Source organism: Botryllus schlosseri, chromosome 1 (assembly GCF_051294905.1).
Source record: "Botryllus schlosseri isolate E-star chromosome 1, Bs_hap1, whole genome shotgun sequence".
Lineage (NCBI taxonomy): Eukaryota > Metazoa > Chordata > Ascidiacea > Stolidobranchia > Styelidae > Botryllus > Botryllus schlosseri.
This window is the reverse complement of record NC_137236.1, coordinates 26,632,243-26,656,293: the sequence shown is the minus strand read 5'-3', so window position 1 is coordinate 26,656,293 and position 24,051 is coordinate 26,632,243. Positions and strand designations below refer to the sequence as shown.

At 40.6% G+C, this 24,051-nt stretch overlaps 1 protein-coding gene across 1 annotated transcript in view; it reads right to left on the bottom strand.

Annotated features, from left to right (window-relative positions):
* LOC145446415 (uncharacterized) overlaps positions 1-18,081 on the bottom strand; it is a 114,413-nt gene extending 96,332 nt beyond the window's left edge. The window contains exon 1 of the mRNA XM_080324706.1: positions 18,065-18,081. The gene's annotated coding sequence lies outside the window, so the exon portion shown is untranslated. The remainder of the gene's footprint in view (positions 1-18,064) is intronic.
* Positions 18,082-24,051: the final 5,970 nt, after the last annotated feature.

Here is a 24,051-nt window from a genome sequence, read left to right as displayed (position 1 = left end):
AATGCGGAGACCACGTAGTATAATGTAATACTGTACGTTCTGATTCCCCGGATCTGGAATTGGGCCCCGGCCTAACGAACCCGGGTGCAGGGTGTGAGGCCCCAAATGAAAAAAAGTTTGATAGCAACTGCATTCTCAGCTTGGTTCTCTAAACCACCCTCATTCTCAAAATTCATCTTGTTGCTTGAACTATCCTGGATTCTTTTGATCTCCGGGTCAACAGTGAAGCGGCAAACAAGTTTATTGCAAGCAACACTCGAGCGAACTGAACAAAGCACATTCAATCCGAGTTACATATAAAGCAACATTACAATGTAATGAGAAAACATTTACGCTTCGAAGACCACAGTTGTGCTACCGCATGGTCATGATATTCAACTGTGGCCGAAAGTGGAAATGTCAATCGAAAGTGCTCAAAAGCTCGGGCTGGTTTCGATCTCACCGTTATTGTCGTCGCCGCGCTATCGTTAAACACAATTTCCTCCAAATAGAGGGCATTTATTCAATGATAAGATCCGTGAAAGGGCGTATAGTCTGAATTTAAGTTGAACATATATTCGGGAGTATACTTTACATTTTATTTTCGGTACCTCATCAATATTCAGTACACGAACGCATTCAGTAGATCTTTTGCGACAGTCGATTTTACGATTTCTTTTTTCTTAGTGACACATAGCCTATATGTCAGAGATGAAAACCAATAGTATGCGTCATAATCAGGACCGCAACTGCCGCACCCCAAACATAAATTCTAGATTTATTATCGCCAAATATCTTGTTTATGTGGTACCCATCCCCGAAGAAAACATACACATAAAGTAGGCCCGTAGAAATGGATATTTCTACCCCCAGAGAAAAATTATTTGCCAGTGAAGAAATTCCCATCTGTAGGTTTGGGCAATTTCAATATCTTTTAACGTAGCAGACAGGATGTCACGCAATAACATCATATAGCGATGTCATTATCAGACATGGGGTGATTACTTCATGAATGTAATCGATTGCGATTACGATTACTTATGAATCACGCGATTACGATTACGATTACAGCAAAATCCGCGAGTAGTCGATTACGATTACGATTACTTTGGAAAAGTAATCACGATTACTCACGATTACATTCATTTTGCTTCTGAGAAGTTATCTTTGGAAGACAACAATGCGATGAAAAGGCCTCATGAGAGAAGGTCTTTATTTATAATGACGTCATTTACTGTGTATGACATAATATACCATGGCATGATTTACACAGAAATAGGCATTTCGGTGCCAGCCAATACCGCGTCGCAACACAACTAGACATGCTACATTGGCCGAAACATTGTGTATTTGTCCATTGTCCATAGCCGCGCTGGATGGTCGCGAAGAAAATTCTTCTCAATCTCAGCCCCACAATACAAATGCCACCGGGGGCACTCACTGAGGAAAATGATGAACCACGTGCATAAATGACAATTTTTGGTGCGTCTCACAAAAGTTTTTCGTTTAGTTTTCTTTTCGTCCGCTACGTTTGGGCGACTCCAATATCTGCTGACTATATAGCAGACAGGAGGTCACGAGTTAACAACATACAATAAAGTTATAGTCCTAAATTATGTGCCTAAATATTCGCGCCTGGCGCGACTTGACAGCAAATTCACAGCGGATCCATCGCATCAAATCGTGTTTTCTAGTTCTTGTGAAAATCCCGGCCTTAAAGGGGGTTCTGGGGGACTTCGCCCGCCACAAGCCTTATTGATCGCCTTATGGGGAGCACAAGATCACGATTTGTGAGAATGGCGGTGGCGAAGTGCTGTTTCGGTACTGATTCTAGCTGAAATCCACGCTAACATGGTGTGTAAGCGGATGGCTAGTGGCATATTCGAATGATGAGTACAAAATTGCGAAAGAACAATTGTTGCCCGTTTTAAATAGGGCCGTATGAGAATATGATAAGGTAAACATCAACTTCTGACTGCAATCCACTTAATACATATATTTCGATCTGCCGTTATACGAGTAACGGAAAATAACGGCTCGGTTATGATTTTTTTATCAGCAGCCTGGTTTTTAATGCTTCGATGTAGAAATTGTCATGTTTAATTTGACGGGTACAAAATTTCAAATCGTTGTCCTTTGTATACGCAAATAGGCCTACCGCTCGCCAATCAGCTACGGTCAGATTGCGTTTTTTTTTTTTTAGGGGTAACCTGGAGGAACCGCAGTAAACCTCCACCCCGTTACGCTTGTGGCAGCCGCATGGCACTACACCATGTTGCTATTGCCACAAGCGCCTTTATAGGTCACTCTTGGGTCCAAAGTACCCAAGAGATCCTACAAGGTTGCTTCTGGTTCTGTTTTCCCTTCAAAGTTTCTCTTCAACTTGTTGGTACTAACAGCTGTCACAAGCAGGCTTTGGCTGGGGGCGTCTGCGGAGCCTTGTCCCGCCGCCACCATACTTGTGACTGGGATACTGGCCAGTCAAGCTGACACAGATCCCGGTTCGGAATATGAAGGCCTAAAAGGCCATACTCTTCCGAGGTGTGAGAGTGATTGGAAGTATCGGTTGTACCACAAGGGTTTCGCATCAGCCAGATAGGTCGATGCTTTTTTTTTTTAGGGGTAACCTGGAGGAACCGCAGTAAACCTCCACCCCGTTACGCTTGTGGCAGCCGCATGGCACTACACCATGTTGCTATTGCCACAAGCGCCTTTATAGGTCACTCTTGGGTCCAAAGTACCCAAGAGATCCCACAAGGTTGCTTCTGGTTCTGTTTTCCCTTCAAAGTTTCTCTTCAACTTGTTGGTACTAACAGCTGTCACAAGCAGGCTTTGGCTGGGGGCGTCTGCGGAGGCTTGTCCCGCCGCCACCATACTTGTGACTGGGATACTGGCCAGTCAAGCTGACACAGATCCCGGTTCGGAGCATGAAGGCCTGACGGCCATACTTCTCCTGGGTGTGAGAGTGATTGAAGTATTATGGTTGGACCACTAGGGTTTCGCACCGGCCAGCGTCCAGTAAGCCGATGCTTATTTTTTTTTCGGTCGCCGCAGCGATCCCAATTTTATTCCAGGAAGAATTTCAATACAAATAACAGGAATATATATATCTCTATTTTCAGGCACACTTCACAATTCATAAAAATCTCAGACACAGCCGATGCTTACCTTAATACAATCAAATATATATATATTTTTTTAAATAAGGTGTTTGAACGGTTTTCGAACTTAATTTAAACGGTTACTTCTTTTCTTGTTTACTCTATTTATTTTCGGTGGTTATGGCGCGTTGCCATGCATACTCATCACGAGGGAGTAGGTTTGCTTGTATCTTAGTGCAACCAAATACTCCAATGTTTGAGGTTGGTATTCTCATCATTCTCTTCGTATTTTCGTTTACGGGTCAGAGGCTGCCCGCCGGACGCGAGTGGTTTAGAGGTTTTTTCGGCCCCTCCCCTTTCGCCCGAAGACATTTTTTCCCCCTTAATTTTAGTTGAGGTGGCCAAACTTTCGTTTGGGACCCGACTTTAGGGGGTGTTATGCTTTCTTCATATTTTGTTGTCCTGCTCACGTGTATTACGTTATCATGTCTATTTTGCCGAGTATCGTGCGTGTGTGTGAGTCAGCTTCTATTCGGCTGACTCGTTTTTTAATTATTGTGATTATCTTTTTTTGTTATATTTTCGTCTGCGACTTTTCGGTTTTCTATGTCTAATGCTATTTTGAAGTTTATGATTGATTTTTTATATATGGACAGTACTGTCCACTGTCCAGTCTGTTTTTTGGTTTCCAATGTTATATAAGATGTTGTTTGTGTTCAGCTTCCTCCCCACGATGTTTTCTAGCTGGGTTAGGATTTTTCTTGTTGCATGATGTGAGAATATGTATCACGTCATCATCATTTGCGTTGCAGAATTTGCATTTTAGGTCTAGTGCTACTCCTGTGTTGGAGTGTGTGAGATTTCGGCTTCTTTTTTTGTTTCCAAATATATATGCGTTGTGTGCCGTTTTATAGTTAATAATCGATTCTTCGTTTGTGATGGTTTTGTAAATTCCATACTTGGTTCGATTTATTTTATTCCAATTGATTTTGTCCCCCCTTTCGGTTCTGATTTCTGGACGATTTTCCTTTAGGCTTTTTATTGCCTTGTATAAGGATTTGTGGGTGGCGTCTTGCCACTCTTTTTCGTCGAAATCTATTTTTTTGCTGATGTCAATGCTGTCGATCCAGTTTTTTGGGGTGGGATATTTATGTGGTTCGCTGTTTTTGTATAGTTTATCGTTGATTTCTTTTATTTTCGTTCCAATTTCGTATATTGTGTGTTGATGCCAAAATTCGGTGGGTTTATCAAGTTTTTTCAGTATTTGGATTTTTTCGAGTTCACAGGCTTTATTTCTTGATTCCACGTCAGGTATATCATAGCCTCCTTTATCCTTCTCTGCGATAAGTGTTTTTTTCGAGTGGATTCCAGAGAAAGTTAAAATATAGCTTTTCGACTTGTTTTTGCTGATCTTTTAGCATTGGGATTACTCGGGCATCATAGATAATTTGGCTCGCGGCAATAGAGTTCAGTATAGTTTTCTTCCCTACCCAGGACAATTTCCTGTGTTTGTAGGCTGAGAGTACTCGCTTTATTTTCATGATTCTCATATCCCATGTGTCATTAATTTGATTTATGCCAAAATGTTGTCCGAGTATTTTGATGCTCGGCTTTGTGAGTTCTTGATATTTTGTTTTCTGGGTTGGGATGCTCCCTTTCGGTTTTATGTGCAAAATTTCTGTTTTTTGTGCGTTGAGTTTTTGGCCCGTTGCACGTTCACATCTTTCGAATTCCTGGAATATGAGATCGATATCTTTTTCTCGCGTTAGGTAGCAAGTGAGGTCATCCGCATATTGCTGGATTTTCTTTTTGGTACCTCCTATCCTGAATGCCTCGATGTTCGGTTTTTTTTCTATAAGCCTAGCCAGGGGGTCACTACAGATGGCGTAAAGGCTCATGCTGAGCGGACATCCCTGTCTTATGCCTCTTCCTAGTTTTATTTTATTTGTTAGAGCTCCATTGACTAAGATTCTGCTGCTAGCTTCGCTGTAGATATTTTTGATTAATTTCGTGAAATGAGAGGGCAGTCCGTATCCTTCCAGGATTTTGTGCAGATATTGGTGGTTAATTTTATCAAATGCTTTTTCCTGGTCAAGGTTGACTACCAGGAGTTCCTTGCCTCTTTCTTTCGCGTATTTTATTGCAGCGTTGGTGTTCCTCAGCACTTCTGGTATTTGTCTTCCTTTTATGCCGCATTTTTGCGTTTCGTTGGCGATGTTCGGAAGTATAGGTGTGAGTCTTGCTGTTAGCATTGCAGTTAATATCTTATAATCAGTATTCAATAAGGTAATAGGCCTCCAGTTTTTTAGTTCCTGACCATGTTTTACATATACCTCCAAAGAGGTATGAGTTGTTTAAAACTTCCTGGAGGTCACTTTTGATCAGATTATAGTAGGCAACGTAGAATTCCTTGGCCAGATCATCTGGTCCGGGTGTCTTGCCGTTGTCCATTTTCTGGATTATGCACTTAATTTCATCTTCCGTAATCGGAGTTTCAAGATCTTCCCGCTGGTCGGGGGTGATCTTGATCTCTTTAACCGTATCGAGGTATTTAGTTTGTAAATATGCGTTTGCGTTCATTGATTTGCTCCACAGATCTGTGTAGAAATTTTCCACCGTATCTAGGATTTCTTCTTTGGTGGTGACTTCTGCACCGTTTCCGTTTACTACGGAGCTGAGGATTCTACTTTCCCTTCGCTGTTGTAGTTTCTGGAAGAAATACCTCGTAGGTTTTTCATTTTCCTCTATATCTTTTATTTTGTGAAGTTGGCATTGATGCCGTATCTCTTCATCCTCGAGCCTTTTTAGTTCTTTAACTGCGTCGATTGGGTTCTCATCCGGGTTTTGTTGGTTTTGTATGCGTCTTATTTTTTCTTGTAGCGCTTTTATTTTATTGTCTTTTTCGAGTTTCTTTTGCCAGCTAAGCTGTTTTTTCATTTCCTTTTTGAGGTAATCCCACCATTAGTACACGTCATTGAAATGTGGTTTCTCCCAGTAAACACTTTACAGACCAAAGATGTAGAAAAGCTGAGTCGATATAGTAGATATTAGATCTCGGCAGGTCGTAGAAAGGGGGATTTTTTGTCGACTCGTTTTAATGTCTTTTCCATGTCTTTCAAGAATGTAAATATTACGCATATACTACAGCGTTTTCATCAGCGCGTGGGATGTAGATCCGCTGGTTAAAAGACCACCCTGACACACTCCCTTCCTGCTTCACCTATTTAAGCATACCTGATCATAATAGCATGCCGTCACATATGCAATGGTATCCACTACCCATTACTTTGTATTATATAAAGATCATAAAACAGATAATAACATGAAATGAGTTGGAGAAGCGAAAACAAATTAGAATTGACATTATAGAAAAAGCCAAGACAACTAACAATACAATAAAACGAGAATCAAGAAACTTAACTGAGTGGATAATATGTCTCTGCAATGAGTAATAAAATTGCTTTCAAGTGTAGGCAGATACAAAATATTACAGTTACTATGACAAATATCCATACATATTAGGATACAGCACATGAAAAGTTTACTATATAGTCCAGTGGTTCTCAACCTTTTTGACCTCGCGGCACCCTTTGAAAAGGATAAATAGTTCGCGGCACACTAGCACAGTGTTTCTCAACATATTTTAGCTTACGGCACCTGAAAACAACCAGCGTACTTAGCGGCACCCACAGTTGTGCAGACGCGGTATCTGACGAAGTACTTCTACATTTTACGATCAGTCAAGTAGGATTTGCTCAACTTCAAAGAAGAAATTACGTAATCTTCTGAATCTGCGGTCGTGTCACAAATACCTGCCTACTACCGCATTGTCGATGTAATTAATCATCGCATCGAAGAGGCCAAGCCCGATCGCCACAAACGAATAACGATGCTTATAGGCTTGTGGCCCTACGATTGGGGGAGGGCTGATCGAGACTATGAAATCGCAGCTTCCGGGGTCTCCGCATCCCAGACCCCCATTTCGCGTCTATTATTACCAACTTAGTATTAGTGCGCCATCTGGAACGGAATTACGTGATGTGTATATGACACTATAACACGGCTTTGAAGCAGGCCTAAATAGAATGGTGATACAACTGCTGCAGGCTAAATGACCACACTAATCTGGAAAGCTATCGGCTGACATTTCTAATGAGCCAGCATACCACGTCAAGGTTTGAGCCAGGCGCTGGATTAGGTCATATCTATTATCGCATGGTTGCAAGGATAGACTACATCAAAACTAAGAACCTCTACCGCATGTAGAGACTTGATGATTATCGGGATATGGGACCTTTCTAACAACTGCAGAGATTTGATGATTGACCCATCTGACGGATTTCCACGTCTATTCGCTCTAACCCTTGAAAAAAGTGTTTAAACTAAAGAGGGGGGCCCGTCGACCAGTGGAGGCGGAAGACCGACCACCTCGCCCACCCCAAAAGCCACCACTGCTTAGAGGAGTATATACAAATACACACAAGGATGCCAAACGCATTTCCACGAAGATCGTATAGCACGCGTGACGATAGCAATACCTCAATACTTCTACTGGCAGTGTCATCCACCAGCAGTTCAATAATAGTTCCAAAAATCTGGATAATAACCGCAGCGGCGGGCAATTTGGTAACTGATGTAATCAGATCAACTTTTCTTCTCAATTTTCAATGTCGTCGCCGGTAACATAACGTTGCGCTCATAGCCTACATTTTAACAGTAGTGCCGACACGCTGCCAAACAATCGCAATATGGATGTTTATTGTCTGTACTTCGAATTTGTAACCGTGAACATCATTTCCAAAGGAATTCATTTCTCGGTGATGATTAGGAGGACGATGAGGATTTGAAAACTGCATTGTCATAGGCGCCGTCATGTCTGCTCTTCTCCGCGTTTAATCAACGCAATGTGCAAAACTTATTGCAACATTCCAAGCAGGCTATGTCGGGTGAAGCAAATTTGCGAGGGATATTGATTGCAGGCATGATGATGATTTTGACCTGTCAAATGTACTGTACAAGCTTCATTCACATCGTGCCCGTTTTTGATTATTGATCGTTTGCTATATAGACTATAATTATTTAGCGAATAATTTCAAACTTCTCGAATAAATCGCTCGCGGCACACTTGCGAGACGTAAATGGCACACTAGTGTGCCGCGGCACACCGGTTGAGAACCACTGATATAGTCAATAGACCGAACCAAGAACATCCAAATATCATCATATTATGGAAGTAGATACTGAGGTCAGCGGATTGCATGGATTCAGTGACAGAAAGGTTTATGTAACAGTTATGGCACAGTACGCAAGGATTAGGTTGGAGAGATAAATACTCGAGTCTAGAAAGTGGAATGATACTCTGCCTGGTTAGCTGAAGACCTAACAATATTGTGTACAGAGAACAAAACATTTGAGTGGCTGCACTGGTATAGACATTACCAAATTATTAGAATTGACAGCAAGATAACCAACAAGACATTAAAATGAGAATTAGTGCAGTTTCTTAGGCTGTAGTGATACTCAGCCAGGAAAGTAATTGACCTAGCAGAGAGCAAAACGTTGTAAATAAAGCGAGCGAAACCTCCGACAAATGATACGATAAAAGATTAGAATCGACAGTCTTACTAGAAGCAGAATAACTATCATGAGGGGTTAGACAACAGAAGCCCGGGAAGTGACCATCAGAAATTACTGCATACTGGCCAAACAAATCCATGACCACTAACAAATTGTCTTTTAATAGTCAATATTGATACCAAATGACACCACCCCTATTTCACCGCAACATTTAGCAAATACAGCGCTGGAGTCAACCTTATATAAGCGCTAACCAAACGCTCCATTAGTTTTCCCATCTACTACTTAGCGCTTCGCGGATGTGAATACGCATTAAAGCGAACGGACGCGACTTGTCATACTCTTGCTATTTCTGCTCCTTATTTCTCTTCGTTCCTCTTCTCTGTCGCTTCCGCTTGAGGAGAGAAACAGTCGGACGCGTTTACGGATCGTGAATTCCCGGCTTAAGGGTGATTCTTCCTCCAATGGTCAGCACCTTGAAAATTGAGAACAATGTTGTTGCAAAATGCATGACAATTTGAAAGTTACATCATTCTAATTATTGCAGTTATGGCCGTGAATCGTTACAAGTGCGGTAACCATAAGTATTATTACTATACTTCAACTACAATATATTGTATAAAATAATTAACAATTCTTTTACGTTGATCGAGTCCCAAATAGATGAAATATGTCAAAGAATTTGTTAAAATTTTTTGTATAATTTGACAGATTCCGAAATCTTCTCAGAGTGCACCTTTCAAAAATTTGATTTCAAGACTCCCAACATTTTACAATTCGAAGTTAGATGGCTTTACCAATACAAGTGAACAGTTTGTATCGCAATTGACAATTATGTAGAGAACGCTGCGAGACATGTGAGTAGGCCTACCCTTAAACGTTTCTCTGACATGGACATTAGGGCTCTTAAAAAATTTGAAAATTTTCTGTTCACCCCATGTAAGTGTTAGGTTATGTATAGAAACGATGTTCATCAAATTTGGTTCGATTCAAACAACTGGAAGCGGAGTTATTGCCATCGAAAAATTTGGATTTGAATAAAATAGTATTTACGGTGGGCACCACTATAATAAATAATTAAAGAATTGTGTCACGCTGTCATACTGTTCTTCGGGTTTCAATAACGTTTATCATGAAGGTACTTTTGAAAGCAGTATCAAAATTTTGTACCACCAACCAGTTATTCAATTACTATTTATATTCAAAGTAAATGCTCATTGCATGAAGCAGTTGTTGTAATGACTCGAGTCATGATTTTCTGTCGACTCGACTTGACTCAGGTCATCTTCTCAAAGTAGGGAAATGACTTGACTCATTGCGCATGACTTGAGACTCAGACGGCCAAGACCGACATTTCATGGTTATTTCAAAGAATAGTACAGTAAACTGCTATTGGGATTTCGTCTATTGACACTGGTATTTGAAAGTGTGACCAGAAACTGCTCAATGTAAGGAAAATTAGTATATTATAAATGCGACCCACTCGATATCACAAAAAAATGTAAAAAGCTGGTTTAACAGGACTTAAATTGAAAACTGAGCAGCTAACACAATGACTTAGACTCTGACTCGAGTCATAATACCATAACTCGGTGGTGAATTGAAAATGACTCGAGTCAAAACTATAAAAGTGAGATTGACTTGTGACTCGGAGCCTTGTGACTTGGTTACAACTAGGGCTGGGCAAAATCGAGTACCTGAGTGATTCGATTCTGAATCACGTAAAATGCTTCGTAATCGAGTATCACTCATTATGACGTCACAACAGAATGTAATATGTCAAAATTCAAATATGTTCCTTTTAAGCGACGACAAAGACTATTATTCCTGGTATCCATCAAATGAAAGATACTTTGGTATTTTTCGACCATGCTGATTTCATTGCACTTGGTGACAATGTTGTGGGATGATCATGACTTCGGAAATGAATTATTTCCAGTAACGTTCGTAGCTTTGTACTATATGTTTTGTATGCTACGATACGGCCAATCAAGGTTTCAAGGCTTCTACAGGGATAATTAGTATCGAAACTATAATTCTCTTTGTTAAATTACCTTGCAGTGTAGAGGGGAGTATAATTTCAGTACTCGAAAAAATCGTCTTTTACTACTCGACTCAAATCATTAAAATTAATACTCGATTCAGATTCGAGTACTCGAAACATTGTGCCCAGCCCCAGTTACAACCCTGGCATGAAGCCTCAATAGTTACATGAGTGGGGTGACTAGACAAAGAACACAGTCACATTTGCAGCATATCATGAATGTCACTTACTATATGTGATCTTGTTCAAATAGAGGTTGATGAAAGCGTATTTCCCATTCTTTCCGACTCTGCTATAATTACACCAGATTGGCAACCTTCTTCATGATGATTCTTGCTGACCGAACAATATTGTCGCCGCCAACGGTACTGAGTGCAAATGTCTGATATGTCAATATAGGAACAGAATTAGTTGACTGTTCATTAGGGCTCTTCAAAAATGACCTTTTATCTCAAATCGTATTGGCTACTTGATAAAATTGTTAGGTTGCCTAATTCAAGCCTAAACACAAAATTTGGTTCAATTCCAGCCAGTAACCGCTTTGCTACAGGAGAAGAAAGTTTCTATTTATCACATAAAAATAAATAGGTAATAAAAATTATTAAAATTTTCTGTTCACCTGTAACCTAACAATTTTATCAAGTAGCCAGTACGATTTAAAAAAAAAAGATATTTCTAAAAAGCCCTACTGTTCATGACCGTCCACGTTCAGAGTTGCATCTCAAAGATGCTGAAATAAGCCTAAATATAATCCAAGCAATACGATCGTCCACTTTGACTGACTGAATTTCTAAAAATAATAAACGTAACACCTTGATAGCTTCCACATCTTACGTTTATATATACCGTCTGCTATCGGCACAACAAAGTATTTAAAAATAACAAAACAGATTCAACATACCACAGCTCTCGCAAAGGCTTTTGCTTTCATTCAATTTGTCATCAAACTTCTTTAAATCCTCCTTTGTGGAGAGTGGCTTTGGAATTCTTTTAGGATCAATTCCGATATCGTTTTATCATATACAATCTATGGCGGGATAAAAGTTTCGGATAAGTTCTAAAACGAACACAATTTTCCACACAAAAGTCAATTGCCACACGAAATGCCAAATGCTACGGTCTCATTTTACAAGGTATGGCGAGGAAACGTAGTGGTACGTTCCATTATAGCTAAACACCAATGAATTGCGGGTTCGAGCCTGACACGTCGACTCCATAATTCCTACAGAAGTGTTGGCCGTTTATCTAGGCTCCTCCTCGCCATCTGATCCGCATAGCCATGTCTTAAAAAGCCTGGGAGTGGGCCGTGCTATAAGTGGGCAGATGGTTGTCGATGAACTCGGCCGCACGAACTCGGCACTTGGTGAATTCGGCCCTCAGGAAATTTTGAAATGAAGTGTATTTACAGCTATTAATATGAATTATCAAACTAATAATAGTATTATCAAGTGATTCGTCAATCTTGTCAGGTCAGGGCATCCGTAGATCACGCAGTCACGGCGTGATTAGATCACGTATTGCGTAGCCGCGGGAAATAACGCAGCGCTCATATACTGACCACGCGCGGTCTGCTTGGAATTGATGGCGTGAGTGACGGGCCTGTGTCGTGTAAGTTTTGAGAAGATGGATCTTGGCGTTGTATGTGAGATGGAAACTGTGGAAGATCAAACGGCACTTCTTCGTTTATCGATCACGACAAGCCATTGTTCCTCATCAACAAATGTTTCGCATGATCACGTCAAAATAAATTATTTTTTGCCTTTGGAGAGACGATTCCACTCAAAATTACCAGATCTACCACGAGCCACGACACGTTTAAATCTCCTTTTTGATACTGTTCATTCATATTAAATGCATTTCTAATGCGAAGGTGTTCTAGTGCCAATTCCTCCAGAGCCGAGTTCACCAAGTGAAGAGCGTCGCGTTATTTCCCGCGATTACGCAATCTGTGATCTAATCACGCCGTGACTGTGTGATCTACGCATGCCCTGACCCCCTTACAACATTGACAACCACTCAAAGTGCCAAGTTCACCGGCAAACATTCCAGTAACCAATCATGGTGACCGGTACCGCTACGAGATCTACCACGGCCGAATTCACCAAGTGCCGAGTTTGTGCGGCCGAATTCACTAAGTGCCGAGTTCACTGGTAATCGGGCAGATAGGAATGATAATAATAAGAACCAGCCTGGTGTAAAATGACCAGTGTAGTCGAACCACCACCATGAACACCACAAACAAACAAACAAACATCTAACATGGAAAAGAAATTACCTTTACAGCCTTTGACAAACACAGTTACCATTGAAACCAGCAATTTAGGTCTTATTCGAAAGCAAAATAACAACTGTTTCAGCGGACATATCAAATCAAATGTAGGAAAGTTCATGTAAAATAGCCCAAAATTTCATCTTACTGTGACCATATTCTATCAATATGATCTGGCTAGCCAAATTCTCTGGGCCAACATACACAAGCTGCGTTTGGTTTTAATGATTATTAATCTTGTCACTTGATTCGAGGTATAATTGCACTCAAATATCAAATTTTGCTCCATTAATCAACATCAAGTTGAAATGTCCATTCTTGCACCAACTTTTATAAAATCACGAATCAGTGTTCAACAGGTATGTATCTATATGACTTGACTTATGTACCTAGAAAATTCAAGCATAAATATTATGATATACCGTAGGTAGGCTTATAGGTACCGGTAATTCAGATGTTTGAAGCGACTTGGACAACTAGATAATTATAGTGGTCTAATTTCACTAAATTAGAGCGAAATGCCAGCAATATTTTCAGGTGGCGACTGTGTACTAAGGCCTTGCGGCCCCTCGTCGTCATCCTGGTCCGTACCGGATTTTCACTGGTGTGACAAATAAATGATTGATTGATTGATATGATTGTAATCTAATTCGGAAAAAACGGTTTAGCTATAATTCTAACCTGGAAAAGCGGAAACTTTTCTATAGTTGTCTACACCTGTTTTGCAGAAAGTCAAACAGCTCTAGGCGTCATATACTACAGGCAATTCGAAATACCCCATAAGCTATATGCTACTGCGTATATACCTTTAACCCGCTACCTCAGTCAGTCACAATTCCTATATATTTACGGCATTTACCATACAGAAAGAGCGAACTATGCCTGGCTGAGACCTGTTGCGCGTCAAATCTTTGTCCGGCGCGATGACGTAAAATTTGAATCGCCGAAATATTCTAGAAGTCACGCATCGATAATCATATTCCTAAACGTACAACATCTCACTTATTTAGTTATTCTCTGAATAAAACTATTAGCCATACTCGTTGAACATGCGAGATTACCGAAAGAGCGGATATATATAATGAAGATCATATATATCAGAAGAAAACAAAACTGTTCGACCTTACAGCAACAACACGAATATACAACACCGGTGACATCCTCACGCAATAAAACGAAGGGAGAACATTGTTTTCTAATGGATAGAACGAAGCTACTGCATGAGATCGAACAAAACCGGATGGGAATTCATCATGATTGAATGTACCGACAAAGTCGTCCTTTCTACGTATTTTAGTCATACCAGCGAGAGATAGAAAATTTGCATTATTAGGTTAACTACCGGATATAACGAAGCCTAATGCATGAGATGGAACAACACCGAGTATGAATTTATTCTGATTGAATATAACCACAAGACCATCCTACTACGTATTTTAGACATTCCCTCGACACTTAGAAAATCAGAACCTAATCGAGATGATCCCGGATGATCCTTTTACGGTTTTGTGTTTGTTGGGCTGTTCTGTGCACCTCTGGTGGGTTGCTTTAATTTTGGTATACAGCACCTCGTCTTGTAGGTGTCTGGTATCGTTTTTCCAAATACCATGACCCCATTTGTTGTTATTTGGTGTTTTGATTTGGATTTGCTGCAAGAATATATGATCAGAGATGGTGTTGAGTTTATATGATACGCTCTTCACTCTTGCGAGGAGGCGTTCTGATACGTATATTCGGTCAATTCGCCTTGATTGCAGTGCCTTCATTATAGTATATAGTTTTTTAGTTGGGTTTCGCCAACGCCATACGTCTCGTATTTTGTAGACATCTACAAAGTTTTTCCAAATTTTGGCGGCTAGCGTCAGTTTAAAATTCTCGGTGTTTTTGGAATCTAGCTTATCTGTGACGATATTGAAGTCGCCACAGATAATGGCGCTCTCTGGGGTGTTGTTTTCAATGTGGCTAATCAGATCTTTGTAGAAGTCTGTTTGATATTTTCCGACATCGCTAGGCCCATACACATTGTATAGGGTAGCGATGTCGTTCGTTTCCTTTCCAGTTAAGCGTAGCGTCTGTGCCCTATCCTGTCGCAGTATCGAGTGATCTATGCTGTACTTTGTTTGTAATTCCTTTTTAACGAATATTGCTGTACCTCTGTAGTAATGTTTTTTATTTTCTTCCAGGTCTGTCCAGTTTTGGCCTATGTTTATGTGGTTTGGAAAGTATAATACGTCGTTTTGTTGTGCCCATTTTTCAATTCTCCTTATGTCTATTCTGTGTGTCTCTTGGACACATATTATATTCCAGTTCTTTTCCTTTCTAAATAAATTTTTCATTTTGTGCCAATGTGTTTGCATTCCATTGGCGTTCAGAGATATGGCATTAATCGCCATCGGAATTGGACAGGATAGGAGACAGGGTTATTTATTTTTTGGCTTTTCTTCTTTGGTTTTTTTGTTTGTCGGTCGGGCTTTGCTCTTCCCTGCTCCTTTTGTTTGGGGAGCGGGTTGCCCCGAAAAATTCTGCCGCCGTGAAGGTACGGTTTTCAAATTTCGCTCTTAATATCGAGGTTGATCCGCTTGCTTGGTGTTTGGTGTTATCTACCTGGGATCCGGCCTCATCCTCACTTGTTACTAGGACCAAGTCCCCTTCGTTAGTGCTTCCGCTACTAATTTCTTCATCTTGCGTTCCTGGTTTAATTGTCGTGTCATGCTCATTCTTTTCAGGTGTGTCGCCGCTTTCGGCAATTTCTCTGAAAAGATCTAACGTGTCGTTTTCATCTTGTTTTTCCTCGTCTGTTTGTTGTTCGTCAGTGTTTTGTTCTGCACTTTCCATTTGTTCCATTGTTTCTTGGGTGTTGGCGCTATTTCGTAAGAATTGTGTCAATGGGGTGGCGTCTCTCTCCCTTAATTGAGTCTGTTGTGTTTGTTGTATCACGTCAGATCTCTCTCTGTTTAGTTCAGCCACCGGCTCGTATTGCAAGAGTCTTCTTGCACTAGAGTTGTTGTTTGTGTTCTTATCTGTGGGGTCTTTTTGTGTTGTCTGTTGTATTGGTGCATCGTCTTTGTTTTTCGGGCAGTTTTTTTTTTGTGTCCGTATTCCTTGCATATAAGACATGCAGTTTGGTTCGGACAGTCTTTGGAGCCGTGTCCTGGAAGGAGACACCTGTAACACGTTTGGTTTGTTGTGTCTTCTTCTGGAAGGTAGATTTTACAAGGAGCCCTGCCCAAGTAGACGAAGGGCGGTATTCTGCCTGGTGTGTAGTTCTCAATTGCTACCTGTCTATATCCGTTAAGGATATTTGTACCTCGGTGGTATATCAAGGTGATCTCCTTGATCGTACCACATTGGTATTTGGTAAATTTCTTTCTGATTTCGGCTTCTTCGACTTCCGTCGGGACCGCTCTAACATTTATTTTAACCGTGGGCAGTCTGGGTTGTTCAATGTGTATTGTACCTTTTTCCGTGACAATCCCGTTGTGTATTGTGTCCAGAAAGATCCTTTTCAATCTTTCTATCGGTGCGTCGGCAGGAAACGTTAGATTGCAAGTGTTCCTGCCTATTTGGAACAAAGAAAGGATGTTATCCTTGTGTTCAGCGAGTGTTGGGTGCGTTCGTATTGCATCTATGACCAGAGGAGTCGAGTCCTGGCGAGGGAGAACTGGAGAGTCTGAAGGAGACTCGAAGGTGAAGTCCGAACGTTGGCGAAAAGAGTGAAGACAGAAGTGGGTAGCCTACTTAAATCCCTAGGTACAAACTAAGAGTTACGGTAGTTAACTAATGCCCAAGCGGCTCCGGTACGTTCCTCGATCCTGTAAATAGCCGTTAGTAAACTCACGTGTGGTTGCTACTAGGGATGGTGTGAACCTCTGAAAGGTTCGGGTTCGTGTGAACGCGAACCTTTTTGAAAGGTTCTGTGTGAACACGAACGTGAACCTCGTGACGTCATATTGCTAATTCCAACCATATCTTTCAATGAAGTGATAGCCTATATTAATGTACATTGTACACGATACCTAGCGAACACTCGGGCCACATAATGTCACATTGCTGAAGTACATATTGGCGTTCTAAACGTCGCTAAATGTATCAACCGCGGTTATCAAGGCATATAATTATCTCATAAAATCAATACAATCCGTCGCTTTGCCAAGAATTTCGACGAGGACTTACCAGGGAATAGGCCTATAAGCTTACGCCTTAACGGTCTTTGCCAGACCGGACAATGTGTTCGGAGTCTGAGTATTGCTACATTGATATTGAGCAGAGTGTAAAACGGGTTTCCATACTCCCTACCGATACCATAAACAACAAGTTATATAGCAGTAGCCAGCACCTTAATCGCACGGATTTAGTTTTAATGATACAGTAAAGATATGAAGTCAAGATTGACCCCGTACGCCCACTCGATTTTTTACATCAGAAAACGATATCAATGTTATTGATTCGCTGAATAAGCATCATTCGCTCGTGATGTGAGAGAGAGAGAGAGAGATATGATATTCTTTCTCGCCTGCACCATCGAGATGCTTTGGCGACGGAGTTGCGATACGGCCCCATGAGGTCATCTAGTCTGCGCCCCCGTTTTTTTTCTCCTCCATGCTATCCGTGATTGCTGAGCGCCTAGCAGGATAGCTGCGGATACCATTTTTCCAGTCTTTGGTATGACCCGGCCGGGGATCGAACCCACGACCTACCGCTCGAGAAGTCGGACGCATAACCATTACACTATCTGATTGCAGGTCAAGCTCACAGCAGAGAGTCACTAAATATTCACAAACGGAAAGCTGGAAATTTCGAGAAATTTTTTGTAACAAAAAAAGCGAGTAAAATTTTCAATGTTGTCAAGGTGCATGCTCGTTTAGTGTTGATTTTTTATGCTGCCAGTGCCATGCATAGAGTGACCCGCAGTTGAAATGCAATAAATTTTAACCGAAGATCTTATTTATGAAGTGCAAATTACAATTTACCAAAAAAGGTTCACAGTGCAGATCCTACCAAAGGTTCTGTTGTGAACGCGAACCTCTTAATTTCCGAGGTTCACACACAGAACGCGAACGTGAACCTCACGTTCACACCATCCCTAGTTGCTACCTTAATACAACCAAATATTTTTTATTATTTTAGGGGTCTGGAGGAACCGCAGTAAACCTCCCCCGGGGTGAAGCGCTTGCTGCAGACTGTGGTTCAACAAAACATCTATAGATTGTACAATGTACAATTTGTACATATGCATTACTATTCGAAACTAGGCCGTGTGGAGATTATTATCCTGCTGCGAGGTGGTGGCGTGTGCAATCTGCAATGTAACGATCAGTGCAGTGACATAATCCACAGCGGGTGTTCTTACAATCACAGTACTACAATATTTACATCGAATATCTATTTACTACGTGCGGATAATTCGTTACGCAATCAAGAACGAATCTAATACTTGTGACGCAATAATGAGTATAGAGGCGTTTGAAAACCCGACATTTCTGCTATCCAAATCCTGTTTTAAATCACACTCTTCGTTGCTCATGAATGTTCATAGTTCAGTTTATGTCATGAGCATTGCACAAATGAAAAGTAATCGTTCTTTCACAAAGAAATCGATTAGATATGTGAAGTAGTCGATTACGATTACGATTACTTCTGATTTTTTTCGAATGTAATCGATTGCGATTACGATTACTTGGAAATGCTGTAATCGTCGTAATCGATTACGATTACTAATCACGATTACCCCATGTCTGCAACAGATAAACGTTTATGTAGAGGTACAGTTTTGCTTTCACATTATCAGGTGGTTGACCAGAAAAAGGTCAACTTTCCTGCTCAGCTCCCGAAATAGTCGCCGGAGCGTTACTTTAGTGCTGATTTACTGTTATCTTCGTCGAATTCGCCCTACATTTACCAAAAATTCTCAAAACTGAGGACAAAATCTCAAAAAGGAGGCTACTTCTTAAAATTGTTCGATTTTCTAAAATAACCTAAATTTAGCTCAGTTCTAACCAGTATTATTATTATTGTTATTATTGACATTTTTACAGTGGTGCTTCTCGCCTTTTCCAGGCTATGTGCACCACGACAGTAATTTTGGTAATGTTCATTTCTTCGACTTTGGTAATCTTGGGGACGACTTCTTCATTCTTTCTCTCTGTCAATCATCACGCTCTCTCACACCCATGCGTCCCCGTCGTGGTCTTTGCTGCCGACTTGAAGCACGGCTCACTTTCAGTCTGGGCTTTTGAATGCACTGCAACCGCAATGAGGTCGGTGATGAGGAGCCCAGAGAAACCTCCGACACATAGAAGTTGGTCCGAACCGGGATTCGAACCACTACCATTGGTGTCGTGACGCTGGCGATTAACCAACTGCGCCACTCGCTTCCCCAGTTCTAACCAGTAGAAAGCAATGCTAAGAGAAAATATTTTGGATTAATTACAAATAGAGATTTTCGAATTTTACCGGCTACCTCATGATATTGTTAGATTGTGTAAAAATATGATTCATAGCGAATTTGGCTCAATTTCAACTAGAACAGTGGTTCTCAACCTTTTTTGACACGCGCCCTCCTAGAAGATGTTAAAAAAAAATCGCGCGCCCCCTGAGCTCCCTTGCATTTATCGTCATGTCAAAAAGAGAACATCATCTAATACAGAGGTGGGCAACGTTTTTGATAATCATGGCCGCATTTCGATTGATTATATAGCGCAGTGCTTTTCAACCTGTGTGACGGTTCGCACTAGTGCGAATGAAAAAAATTTCAGTGCGAATGACAAGCGTGGTGCGAATGGTGCGAATGAAAAATCGGGATGAGTGCGAACGGCAAGCGTGGTGCAAATGGTGCGAATGAAAAGTCCGGATGAGTGCGAATGAAAATTGTCCATGTTTCTCACTTTTTCCGACGTAGAATAATTCAAATATTAAGTACACGATATTAAGTACAATGAGCCCGTAAATTTTGTCGCTTGGAAGGAATTCTAGAAAGTTGTTGGTAGCTAGGCTTTTCCAGTTAATAAGTGAGGAACGCTCAGGGTTGCCGGACATCTTTTGCGAAAAAGGGCCAAACAGCGCCAGAAAAGGGGCCAAAAATGGCCAAATTGTTCAATAACGTCAATAACGTTGCAACATTACCCATAGACACCTGGAATTCCAGTTTTATATTGTTGATACTATCGAATGTCACATTCGATATTGATACTATTGTAGGACACCAAATCCACTACCTGCAACTACACTGGATCCAACTACAATAACTGTTTCATTATTTCAAGCCTTTTCCGACTGAATATAAAATCGTAAAATAAAACTTTTTGTGCTATAATATGAGAGTGATTAAATCTCATGAATTTTAATTAAACATTGAGAGAATAGTTTCTTTGCATTTGAAACTTATCCAACTTAGATACCTAATTTTTAGGTTTTACACCAAAAAACTCTACGGTTATGTTGAATTTTTTTCTTTGAAATTTCTATCAATCATTAAGTACCATAATGGTGCTCTTCTTCAGACTTTTTCTGCTACATAGCTTCCAGCCATGTTCGCTGCTTTTTCGTCCACCTGTTCACAAATCTGTATTTACAATTCCAACACAGTCTACATTCTACAAAAACAAATCCAAATCTTCTACAGTGTTTCCACTCGAATCTTTGACATTGGCATAAACATTGTAGCTCAATTTGCGAGACAGATTTATTTGAATACTTAGTTTGACGGTATGTCTCAACTGCTTCCAAAAAGGGCCAAAAATTGAAAATAAAGGGCCAAGGGGCCAAATTATTATTTTGGGGCCAACTGCCTCTAAAAAGGGCCAAATTTCACGAATTTGGCTCCGAAAGGGCCAATCTGGCAACCCTGGGAACGCTCCCAATGCGTGTATTGCATAATGTATATTGCAAAGTTTAAGAGAATATTTCCGCGCGAGAGGATTACGTCACTGCTTGGAAAAAAAAGGAGTGGAATCGGTATCAGTTGCTCGGAAACATCCACAATGTATGGATGGATTGGATATTGAATACGGACCTAGTAGGAATGTAGGTAATAGTGGCCGATGCCAGTGTTGACATTTGGCATATTTGAATGCAAAATGTTGGAATTTTGGCACACATTCGTGTTGGTTTACAGTAGAATTTAGCGTTTCTTCAACTATAACAATTAGCACATTAGATCCATAACAAGTGCTGTTACTCGTGTACCTAACCAAGGATTAGAGTCTGTAAAAAATAAAATTGGTGTCAGCACATTAGTGCCTTACGTCCAATGAATATTTATCTTGCATCACATCGAATTATTAGGTCACTGGGCAGTTTATCTACTGACCAGTGCAATGGCCTGTTTGTAATGCGAACTTCACCATTTAGGCTTAGGCACGCTTTCCTGTTCTAGCTTGGACCGATGATCCCAGGCCAAGTCTAGATCGTAAAGGCATAGGCCTATATATAACATATTGGTGATGCCACTAAGCTTGCTGATCCATAGGAAAAGTTTGCCTAGTTCGTGTTCGTACCGCCTTTGTACTACAAACTTCGTAATATTCCGAACTCTACCGATTTAGCTTGAGCAGATGAGCAGTGAGCATGAGCACCCTCTGCAGAGCAAAATCAAATCCACCTAGCCATATGTCTTACGATATATCTTTTGCAGCCTAATTTAAGCTTAATTAGACTGTTAGACCTTATTACTCTTCATGTATAAGGAAATGTGGGATAGTAATGTGGCCGAACGTTGTTATTGAAAGATATGTTGATTTGTGTACTGCATAGATAAGAAGTGAATGGAGCCTAAGCTTATCCATAAATAACAGTCATCAATTACTCGGATTGTGTGGGTTTGTATAGCAATGTATTTCTGATTTCAACGTCCACCGTACCATCCAATCGGCTAACATACCTTAGTACGTGTAGCATATTTTCGAATGTTTTCAGAAAATGAACCAAAGGTGCTAGTCGCAACACTGATGCTACGATTCACAGTGCAGTTTCACTATTTTGTGCGTTCTAAATGCGAACACATTCACATCGCGGTGACGTAACATGTGAATTTAGTGGCAAAGTGATTATGTTGCGAGTGAATATTGTTCTTGGGTTCGCCCTTTAAGCTTCGAAGGAAATCACTGCACGATACTCCCGGAAAATGCAACGAACTTCTTGAGAACAACGATATCTGTGATTTTTCTACTGCAGTGATTTTAGTGCTTGATTAATCAATAATACGATACGCCGAATGCAAAATAATGAAGCTCAGTACCTCCAAGAAGCTCTTCGAATACAAGAGTGATAAGTTTCTTCATTTTCTTTTCGTGTACTAAATTTCGGCTGACTGGTGCGAATGAAATTATTTTTCAAAAAAAAAAGTGCGAATGGAGCTCAAAAAGGTTGAAAAGCACTGATATAGCGTAAGGCCGCATTCCAGGGCATAGCCGCAATGAACGATCTGGACGCAAAATTCATATGGTAAACTGTCCATATCCGTTCCCGGTGAACTCCGGACTATTCTACTTTTCACAATGGCCTATTATACGCACCGAAATCGCAAGTGGCAATGTTATGAATAGTTGCCAGGAGGTGCACATTGTCGCGCGGAGCGCGAAAATTTTTCAGGGCCGCGAACGAATTGTTATTTCTTGCCAATTCCCATTCCGGCTCAGATTAAGAAGGGCGCTACTGCATTAAAATTGAAAAATGAAGTCTTGTTGAATTGCGCGGAGGGCGAAGAAAATTTCAAGAGTAATTAAACTCTCTCGAAAATGCGGGAGTGAATTCGTAATTGCAATTTGCATGTCTACGGCCGCCAACACATACTAATTGAATTAGGCGTCGACGGCCGCTCAAATTCCCTTCTACGGCCGCAGGCTGCCCACCCCTTATCTAATAGTATACATATAAGGTATATCTTACGCCAATTTTGAATCTGCAATCTAGTTGTTGAGTCTTTTATTACATTGCTGACAAATTCCTCCAAACTTGTTCAATGTTTTTTGTTGTACTAACTACCAGCATCAGGATTAGTATCAGAGTGACCTACCTGGAAATTAATTAATGGATGTCTTGTTCATTGTCTTTTTTGTTATTTTCAAACGAGACATCCATTAATTAATTTCCAGGTAGGTCACCCTGAGACTAATCCTGATGCTGGTAGTGAGTACAGAGAGCAAGGCGTTGTTCTGTCCTGTCAGGCTAAATTTAATCAGTTTTGGAAATTAATTAAATTGGGTTGATTTATAGCCTAATTGAGGGCGAAACCGGGCAACCTATGTTGCATCTAAGTCTGTATTAGGCAGTGCAGTTCGCAAGCTACTAACAAGAGCTGCCCAGCGCGACAAGCTTTAGGCTACTGTCAAAGCTATGAAGCAATGAATGACTTACACGTGGGAATTGCTCTCTATATCTCCAAAGAATTTCAAAAATTTGCTCAAATGAAGTTGAAATCAGACTATACTCCGTTGAGCGCGGTTGCTAGAGTTTGTATTTTGCAAGCTTTCCTGAATATGGAATATATTTCATCTTCATTAATCGTTTTCTCATAATGGATGGGAAACACATGTTTAGACACGTACAATTTATACTGACTTTGTCAATTTCTCGCGCCCCCCCCCCTATACTGACTTCGTCAATTTCTCGCGACCCCCCTGAGAGCCTCCCGCGCCCCCAAAGGGGGGCGCGCCCCCCAGGTTGAGAACCCCTGAATTAGAAGAAGCGAAGTTATTAGAGTGGAATATTTGGGATATGAAAAAATAGTCGACTTACTATACTAGTATGTAATTATATTATATGAAAGCATTTCTCACTGAAAATACTCCATTTATTTTCAGATCCAAAATTTTCTCCTCTCATATCATTGATTCTACTTTAAAAATTAAGCCAGATTCAGTGTTCTTTTTATGCAACATAACAATTTTATCAAGTAGCCACCCAGTAGATTAAAAAAGAAGTTATTTTTGATCAGCCCTATTGCACAAACATCCCACAACATTAGCCATTCATTATTACTCACGTGCACAATGCACATACCCAACAAAACGTCAAATGGACGGAGGGTATTGTGTGTTTTTACAGACAGCAGATCAAATCAATGAGTTACACTTAAAAATACT